Source organism: Oncorhynchus clarkii, unplaced genomic scaffold (assembly GCF_045791955.1).
Source record: "Oncorhynchus clarkii lewisi isolate Uvic-CL-2024 unplaced genomic scaffold, UVic_Ocla_1.0 unplaced_contig_573_pilon_pilon, whole genome shotgun sequence".
Classification (NCBI taxonomy): Eukaryota; Metazoa; Chordata; class Actinopteri; order Salmoniformes; family Salmonidae; genus Oncorhynchus; species Oncorhynchus clarkii.
In genome coordinates this window covers 72253-82915 of record NW_027260843.1, presented here as the reverse complement: position 1 = coordinate 82915, position 10663 = coordinate 72253, and positions in this window count along the sequence as shown.

Genomic DNA, 10663 nt, shown 5'->3' with positions numbered 1-10663 from the left:
ACTGTAGGTGTGGCTGTTCTTTGTCATGTTGTGATGCAGGTTTACATTCATTGGCATGAGTTTTGCCATGGAGGCATGACTGAGCGGTTTCTGCTAGAAGGACCAACTGCAAAGTCAAGATTGATGATAATTGTAAAAATGTATGAAAATGAAAATGAGCTTTTTGGTCTTATTTTAAGGTTAAGCACTAGGGTTAGCAGTGTGGCTAAGGTAGGGTTACGGTTAGGTTTCAAATCAGATTTTATGACTTTGTGGCTGTGTCAGATAGTGACCACTCTGCAGAGCTGCCTTCAGTACATGAGTCATCTCAATAAATGCCAAGCTGCTGTTGTGACTGGTTTTCATATTCATTTGCATGCAAAATTATGCGAGGTACAAAAACACCTCAGTGTGGTAGCCATTCTTAACCCCAATTTCCCCTCTATAAAATATAATGACCTTGCTCAGTATATTACCGTGATTGCGCAATAGTGCTTGAAACAAATGAAACTCAGAAAAGATCCTGTCATACAATAACTTCAACAAAATAATGCTTATGTAGCATGTTCATGTAAGAATGTTTAATGTTTCAAGCTAATGGTTTTAGCTCCATAATACATTTTTCTTCCACCAATAATTTAAATAAATAGCTTTCTGTCTGGCATCTTTTATTGAGTGTTTTTCAATCTAAGAATAACAAGTGTTGCCAAATTTGCAAGTTATTTTGCAGTTTTCTACTTGCATAGCAAAAAAAGGCAGTAGACAAAAAGTAGGAACAAATATATATTTTCTATTCTATATCCATGACCATGTATGTAATTAGTGTATATATTCTATATCCATGATCATGTATGTAATTAGTGTATATATTCTATATCCATGATCATGTATGTAATTAGTGTATATATTCTATATACATGATCATGTATGTAATTAGTGTATATATTCTAAATACATGGTTACTAAGATGTTATGACAGGCAGATGTGGACATTTGTGAAGAAACTTTATAAGCCACGTTCTCAAATGTAAGTTTATTTACTTTTTAGAAGGATAAAGTCCACAGATAAATAGAAAGTGTAAAATGTTGAAATACAAGAGAAGATAGACCAGAAGCAAGCAAAATAATAATTTAAAGAGCACATTTGTATCAAGTTTCCATTCCTGTGAAATGTTGAGCATGGACAACATTTGCACACTGTAAAAAATATTGTACCCCTTTTACTTTCAAAAATGTAGGAAACTATTTGCATCAACTTTTTAAAGAACACACTATGTGTTCTTTTAGACAAGTAACTCTTAATCCACATTATAGCAGGGGGTGTAGAGCCATAACACATACACTACCGGTTAAACGTTTTAGAACACCTACTCCTTCAATGTTTTTTCTTCAATTTTACAATTTTCTACATTGTATAATAATAGTAAAAACATCACAACTATGAAATAGTAACCAAAAAAGTTATATATTTTATATTTGAGATTCTTCAAATAGCCACCCTTTGCCTTGATGACCGCTTTGCACACTCTTGAAATTCTCACAACCAGCTTCATGAGGTAGTCACCTGCATTTCTATTAACATGTGTGCCTTCTTAAAAGTACAGTTGTGGGATATCGTTCCTTCTTGTGTTGTGACAAGTTAGAGGGGTATACAGAAGATAGCCCTATTTGGTAAAAGATCAAGTCCATATTATGGCAAGTACAGCTCAAATAAGAAAGAGAAACGACAGTCCATCATTACTTTAAGACATGAAGGTCAGTCAATCTAGAAAATATCAAGAACTTTGAAAAATTTTTCAAGTGCAGTTACAAAAACCATCAAGCGCTATGCTAAAACTGGCTCTCATGAGGACCGCCAAAGAAATGGAAGACCAAGAGTTACCTCTGCTGTAGAGGATAAGGTCATTATAGTTACCAGCCTCAGAAATTGCAGCCCAAATAAATGCTTCACATATTTCAAGTAACAGACACTTCTCAACATCAACTGTTCAGAGACTTTGTGAATCAGGCCTTCATGGTTGAATTGCTGCAAAGAAACAATTACTAAAAGACACAATAAGAAGAAGAGACTTGCTTGGGCCAAGAAACACGAGCAATGGACATTAGAGCAGTGGAAATTTGTCTTTTGGTCTGGAATCTACATTTTTAGATTTTTGGTTCCAACCACTGTCTTTGTGAGACGCGGTGTAGGTGAACAGATGATCTCCTCGTGTGTTTTTCCCACCGTAAAGCATGAAGGAGGAGGTGTGATGGTGCTTTGCTAATTTATTTAGAATTCAAGGCACACTTAAACAGCATGGCTTCCACAGCATTCTGCAGCGATACACCATCCCATCTGGCTTGGGCTTTAAAAAAACAACATTTAACCTTTATTTAACTAGGCAAGTCAGTTAATAACAAATGAGTGTTTACAATGACGGCCTACCATGGAACAGTGGCTTAACTGCATTGTTCAGGGGCAGAACGACCAATTTCTACCCTGTCAGCTCGGGATTCGATCCAGCAACCTTTCAGTAACTGGCCAAACGCTCTAACCACTAGGCTCCCTGCCACTCCACCAAAGGAATGGAAGACCCAGAGTTACCTCTGCTGCAGAGGATAAGTTCATTATAGTTACCAGCCTCAACAATATTGGGGACTATCATTTGTTTTTCAACAGGACAATGACCCAACACACCTCCAGGCTGTGTAAGAGCATTTGACCAAGAAGGATAGTGATGGAGTGCTGCATCAGATGACCTGGCCTCCACAATCCCCAGACCGCAACCAAAGTGAGATGGTTTGGGATGAGTCTGACCGCAGGGTGAAGGAAAAGCAGCCAACAAGTGCTCAGCATATGTGGGAACTTCTTTAAGAATGTTGGAAAAGCATTCCAGGTGAAGCTGGTTGAGAGAATGCCAAGAGTGTGCAAAGCTGTCATCAAGGCAAAGGGTGGCTATTAGAAGAATCTCAAATATAAAATATATTTTGATTTTTAAAAAAAAAATGGTTACTACATTCTGTACAGGGGGTACGGGTACAGAGTCAGTGAGCGGGGATACAGGTTAGTTGAGGTAATTTGTACATGTAGGTTAGGTAGGGGTGAAATGCCTAGGCATGGATAATAAACAGCGAGTAGCAGCAGTGTACAAAGCAAATGGAGGGGGGTCAATGTAATAGTCCGGTGGCCATTTGATTAATTGTTCAGCAGTCTTATGGCTTGGGGGTAGAAGCTGTTAAGGAGTCTTTTGGTCCTAGACTAGGCGCTCCAGTACCGCTTGCCATGCGGTAGCAGAGGAAGCAATCTATGACTTGGGTGACTGGAGTCTCTGACAATTTTATGGGCTTTCCTCTGACACCTCCTATTATATAGGTCCCTGGTGGCAGGAAGCTTGGCCCCAGTGATGTACTGGGCCGCACGCACATGCGCCTTATTGTCAGATGCCAACAGTTGCCATACCAGGCGGAGATGCTCTAGATGGTGCAGCTGTAGAACTTTTTGAGGATCGGGGGACCCATGCCAAATCTTTTCAGTCTCCTGAGGGGAAATGGTTTTGTCGTGCCCTCTTCACGACTGTCTTTGGGTGTTTTGACCATGTTAGTTTGTTGGCGATGTGAAAACCAAGGAACTTGAAACTCTTGACCCGCCTTTTCCTGTAGTCCACAATCAGGTCGTTTGTCTTGCTCACATTGAGGAAGAGGTTGTTGTCCTGGCAACACATTGCCACTTTTACCACCTACATGTAAACTCAACAAGAAAAGAAACATCTCTTTTTCAGGACCCTGTCTTTCAAAGATAATTTGTAAAAATCCAAATAACTTCACAGATCTTCATTGTAAAGGGTTTAACCTTTCTAGCCCAGGGGTTCCGCTAGCGGAACACCCACAACATTCCCCTGAAAAGGCAGCGTGCGAAATTAAAAAATATTTTTTTGAAATATGTAACTTTAACACATTATCAAGTCCAATACAGCAAATGAAAGATAAACATCTTGTTAATCTACCCATCATGTCCGATTTTTAAAATGTTTTACAGCGAAAACACAACATATGTTTATGTTAGATCACCACCAAATCCAAAAAGACACACAGCCATTGTTCCCAGCCAAAGATAGTCACAAACACAGAATTAGAGATAAAATTAATCACTAACCTTTGATAATCTCCATCAGATGACACTCATAGGACATCATGTTACTCAATACATTTATGTTTTGTTCGATAATATGCATATTTATATCCACAAATCTGGGTTTACATTGACGCCATGTTCAGAAATGCCTCCAAAATATCAGGAGTAATTACAGAGAGCTACGTCAGATAACAGAAATACTCATCATAAACTTTGACGAAAGATACATGTTTTACATATAATTAAAGATACACTGGTTCTTAATGCAACCGCTGTGTCAGATTTTTTTTAAACGTTACAAAAAAAGCCTACCATGCAATAATCTGAGATGTCGCTCAGAAGTAACAACATTTCTCCGCCATGTTGGAGTCAACAGAATTATGAAATTACATCATAAATATTCCCTTACCTTTGATGATCTTTCATCAGAATGCAGTGCAAGCAATCCTAGTTCCACAATAAATCGTTGTTTTGTTTCATAATGTCCATTACTAGTGTCCAATTAGCTGCATTTGCTACCAGGTTTAGCTCACATGCCCAAAAGCTGGCGCTGGTCAAGGCGAACTCGGACGAAACTAAGTAGAGAATCAATCTTCAGGAAGTTATTTTCATATATATCCAATAACGTTCCAACCGGAGCATTCATTTTTGTCTAAAGAGTCATGGAACGCAGACGATATCAACAGATAATTGCGCAACCAGGAAATGGCATTCTGCCAGGCCAGTGACTCATTCCCCTCCCATTCAGTCACATATAACACTAGGAGTTTCATTCCACATTCTACTGAATGCTGACATCTAATATGCATATATTAGCATCTAGGACAGAGTAGGATGCAGTTCACTATGGGCACGCAATTCATCCAAAGTGAAAATGCTGCCCCCTATCCCTAATTAAACACTGTTTCCCATGCTTGTTCAATGAACCATAAACAATTAATGAACATGCATCTGTGGAACGATCGTTAAGACACTAACAGCTTACAGACGGTAGGCAATTAAGGTCACAATTATGAAAACGTAGGACACTAAAGAGACCTTTCTACTGACTCTGAAAAACACCAAAATAAAGATGACCAGGGTCCCTGCTCATCTGCGTAAACGTGCCTTAGGCATGCTGCAAGGATGCATGAGGACTGCAGATGTGGAAAGGGAAATAAATTGCAATGTTCATACTGTGAGACGCCAAAGACAGAACTACAGGGAGACAGGATGGACAGCTGATCGTCCTCGCAGTTGCAGACCACGTGTAACAACACCTGCACAGGATCGATACACCCGAACATCACACCAGCGGAACAGGTACAAGATGGCAAAACAACTGCCCGAGTTACACCAGGAACTCACAATCCCTCCATCAGTGCTCAGACTGTCCGCAATAGGCTGAGAGAGGCTGGACTGAGGGCTTGTAGGCCTATGGGCACAAACCCACTATCGCTGGACCAGACAGGACTGGCAAAAAGTGCTCTTCACTGACAAGTCGCGGTTATGTCTCACCAGGGGTGATGATCGGATTCGCGTTTATTGTTGAAGGAATGAGCATTACACCAAAGCTTGTACTCTGGAATCAATTTGGAGGTGGAGGGTCCGTCATGGTCTGGGGCGGTGTATCACAGCATCATCGGATTGAGCTTGTTGTCATTGCAGGCAATCTCAACGCTGTGCATTACAGGGAAGACATCCTCCTCCCTCATGTGGTACCCTTCCTGCAGACTCATCCTGACATATCCCTCCAGCATGACAATGCCACCAGCCATACTGCTCGTTCTGTGCGTGATTTCCTGCAAGACAGGAATGTCAATGTTTTGCCATGGCCAGCAAAGAGCCCGGATCTCAATCCCATTGAGCATGTCTGGGACCTGTTGGATCGGAGGGTGAGGGCTAGGGCCATTCCCCCCAGAAATGTCTGGGAACTTGCAGGTGTCTTGTTGGAAGAGTGGGGTAACATCTCACAGCAAGAACTGGCAAATATGGTGCAGTCCATGAGGAGGAAATGCACTGCAGTACTTAATGCAGCTGGTGGCCACACCAGATACTGACTGTTACTTTTGATCCCCCCCCCCCCCTTTTGTTCAGGGACACATTATTCAATTTCTGTTAGTCACATGTCTGTGGAACTTGTTCAGTTTATGTCTCAGTTGTTGAATCTTGTTATGTTCATACAAATATTTCCACATGTTAAGTTTGCTGAAAATAAATGCAGTTGACAGTGAGAGGACTTTTCTTTTTTTGCTGAGTTTACATGCTGTACCCCTTGTATCCCTGCACAATGACTCGGTGCTGGTACTCCTGGTATATATAGCCTCGTTACTGTTTTTATTGTGTTACTATTTCCTTTTTTATTCCTTTTTTATTTAGCAAGTAAGTAAGCATTTCACTGTAAAGTCTACACCTGTTGTATTTGGTGCATGTGAAAAATACAATGTGATTTCATATTTGTGATGTATAATACATTGTGTAATAAAAATACAATTATTGATTGATTTTATTACAATGATGTATGTATTATTGTACATTGCATTATTATACATTAAAGTAAAGAGATTATCACCTCAATTGTAAACACAAACTCTCCCCTAAGTGTTAATTTGGACAATGAAGCGAAATCTAGATTTTTTTGCTCATCTCAGAGTAGGAAGATAGGGAGGCCCCCTCACTGGGAAAGAGGCTCATATTATATAAATTATGATTATCCTGAAGACTTAGATGGAGATAACTTTAGCTGTGAGATGTTAAACCGCAACTGTACATGGGCCCCCAGTGCCTCCTCAAGAGGAAGTGCTAGCAGTTTCGAACTCTGACAGATGGCTACAGGAAGCTGGGTTAACGCAACCACAAGCGATACCCATGACCACCTTGCTCTTGAGGAAGCACTGGGGGCCCATGTGCTGTTGCGGTTTAACGTCACAGAGCTAAAGTTATCTCCATCTGATTCTTCAGGATCATCATTATTTACATAGTCTGAGCTTCTTTTTATTTTTCTGCTTTTTACAGACGATAAGTGACATGTCTAATACTTTAGCACTGATAGCCCTACTACACTTTATTATTATATTTTTGCAGACTGTTTCACTCATATTCTTTCATTCTAGCACTTTGATTGTCATTTACACACACACAAAAAACATGACAAAACACAAATATTTTTTAACTTAAAATCCCTCTCACAGAGGTTGTTCAATCTTACGGATACTTATTTAATTTAATGGATTTATTGTAAATGGCTGGGAATGCTAAAATACTTAGATGTAATGTAAACTACATACGATCGATTAATCTGTTTAGAGATATCTGATTGATTCATTGATTCATTGATTTAATGTATTACATGTTTAAAAGTAGCAGGCTGCTCCAGCCAGAGACAACATTACATACATTAAACATGAATAAACATTATCAAGGATAAAAACACAATAAATCCTCTTAGACAGTGAGATGGCAGGTGGGCAAGATAGACCCATCATACTCAATTCAATTAAAAACAACAACAGTATCATCAATTACAAATATATACAACAACAAGTTACAACAACATCAACAGTACAGAGGTGCTCCCTTAAGTCTGATCAGCAGCCAACAGACTTTCTCAGTTTGTTATACAACGCAAAGGGGATTCGCTGTAAAAGTTCTGCCTCCATACAGGGGTTGATGATTGACGAAGGAGACAGGAGACAGGGTTCGTTCGAGCCAGGGTTGGGGTTGATTCTGAATTCCTGAATTTAATTCAATTATACCCATTAATTAAAGTTGAATTTGAATTAGACTTACCCCACAGCAAGAATCATTTAATTAAAGGCAATTCAAATAAATTCAACTCAGACAAGAAACACGAAAGTCTCATTCCTTTGACAAAACATTTACCAAAACCATCTGCCACTTATTCCTGCAAAGAATCCAGATACATTAAAAAATGCTTTATTATAACTCAAACAGTATGTTTTGTCATTAGATGTTAGGTTGTTCCCTTCCATTCAGAAGTGTTTGATTTAATGCATCCTGGAAGAAAAACAAAATCTCATATTTAATGACGTGTGTAAATTATGATAATAATAATAATCCTAATGATAATAATTAACAACATTTCCTTTCTAAATTAAAATAACACTCACACTTGACTTGTTCCTACTAGCACTGACTTTGCGGATATCTACTTTATTGTCTCACCTAGCCATTTTAAGATGAATGCACTAACTGTAAGTTGCTCTGGATAAGAGCTTCTGCTAAATGATTCAAATGACAAATTTAGATATAAACTCTGCAAGACAACATGGCAAACAAATTCACTTTTTGGCCTACATAAAAAAAAATACAGATTTGAGTTGAATCCAGTACAACTCAACACAGAGTGAAACCGTCTGTATTTCAAGAATTGTGGTGGCAGCATCATGTTATGGGTATGCTTGTCACAGCCAGGGACTGCAGAGTTTGTCAGGATCAAAAGGAAAAGACTTTACTTCACATCTCTTACTGTCTCCTTTACTTCACATCTCTTTACTGTCTCCTATACTGCACATCCCTTACTGTCTCCTATACTTCACATCTCTTTCTGTCTCCTATACTTTAATGTCTTAGTGTGTCCTTTACTTCACATCTCTTTACTGTCTCCTTTACTTCACATCTCTTTACTGTCTCCTATACTTCACATATCTTACTGTCTCCTATACTTCACATCTCTGACTGTCTCCTATACTTCACATCTCTTTACTGTCTCCTATATGTCACGTCTCTTTACTGTCTCCTATATGTCACATCTCTTACTGTCTCCTATATGTCACATCTCTTACTGTCTCCTATACTTCACATCTCTTTACTGTCTCCTATACTTTAATATCTTACTGTGTCCTATACTTCACATCTCTTTACCTACTCCTTTACTTCGCATCTCTTTACTGTCTCCTATACTTCACATCTCTTTACTGTCTCCTATACTTCTAATCTCTTTACTGTCTCCTATACTGCACATCTCTGACTGTCTCCTATACTTCACATCTATTTACTGTCTCCTATACTTCTCATCTCTTTACTGTCTCCTATACTGCACATCTCTTACTGTCTCCTATACTTCACATCTCTTACTGTCTCCTATACTTTAATATCTTAGTGTGTCCTTTACTGCACATCTCTTACTGTCTCCTATACTTCACATCTCTTACTGTCTCCTATACTTTAATATCTTAGTGTGTCCTTTACTGCACATCTCTTACTGTCTCCTATACTTCACATCTCTTTACTGTCTCCTATACTTTAATATCTTACTGTGTCCTTTACTTCACATCTCTATACCTACTCCTTTACTTCACATCTCTTTACTGTCTCCTATACTTCTCAACTCTTTACTGTCTCCTATACTGCACATCTCTTACTGTCTCCTATACTTCACATCTCTTACTGTCTCCTATACTTTAATATCTTAGTGTGTCCTTTACTGCACATCTCTTACTGTCTCCTATACTTCACATCTCTTTACTGTCTCCTATACTTCTCATCTCTTTACTGTCTCCTATACTTCTCATCTCTTTACTGTCTCCTATACTTCACATCTCTTACTGTCTCCTATACTTCATATCTCTGACTGTCTCATGTATTTTACATCTCTGACTGCCTCCTATACTTCACATCTCTGACTGTCTCCAATACTTCACATCTCTGACTGTCTCTTATACTACACATCTCTGACTTCCTCCTACACTTCACATCTCTGACTGTCTCCTATACTTCACATCTCTGACTGTCTCCTATACTTCACATCTCTTACTGTCTCCTATACTTCACATCTCTTACTGTCTCCTATACATCACATCTCTTACCGTCTCCTATACTTTCAAATAAAGCTGTACATATGAAACAGTTCTCCTCTAGATCAGTGGAGGCTATTGAGGGGAGAGTGTTCTAGGTATCAGTACAGGACAGTGGTATACTATCTATCTCCCCTTTCTGTCTTTTCTCTCCCCCTCGGGATCCCGAAGCCAAGTCAGGGTCAGAACACCTCAATCTCAGGTCAGCTAAACCAACAGGGGTGAGTACAGTCGCCAACCTCTCGACTTCTCCCTCTCTCTTTATTTATCTTCCCTACTTCTTTAATTCCTTAACTCATAAAAATGTAATGATACAACTCACAGGAGGTTGGTGGCACCTTAATTGACGAGGATGGGCTAGTGGAAATGGCTGGAGTGCAATTTGTGCAAATACATTAAACACATGGTTTCCATGTGGTTGATGCCATTCCATTTGCTCCATTCCAACCATTATTATTAGCCATCCTCCCCTCAGCAGCCTCCACTGATACAACTACCCTCTTAGAAAAAAGGATACCCCTTTTGGATAACCCTTTTGGGTTCTGTAAGGAAATGTTATTCTTAGTACATAGGTACTCCTGTATGTTTATCCATGGTTAAGTCAATACAATTACTCTATCTGTGTGATAAAGCGCAGTTCCCATCTATGAAGTGTGAGAAAGAGACCTGAAACAGAACTGCTGTTTAAATGTACTGATGATTACTAAAGCCCTATCGCATGATGTTTTGTTTACACATATTGCTACATAGTAATTAATAACAAATGTAAAGAGCTATC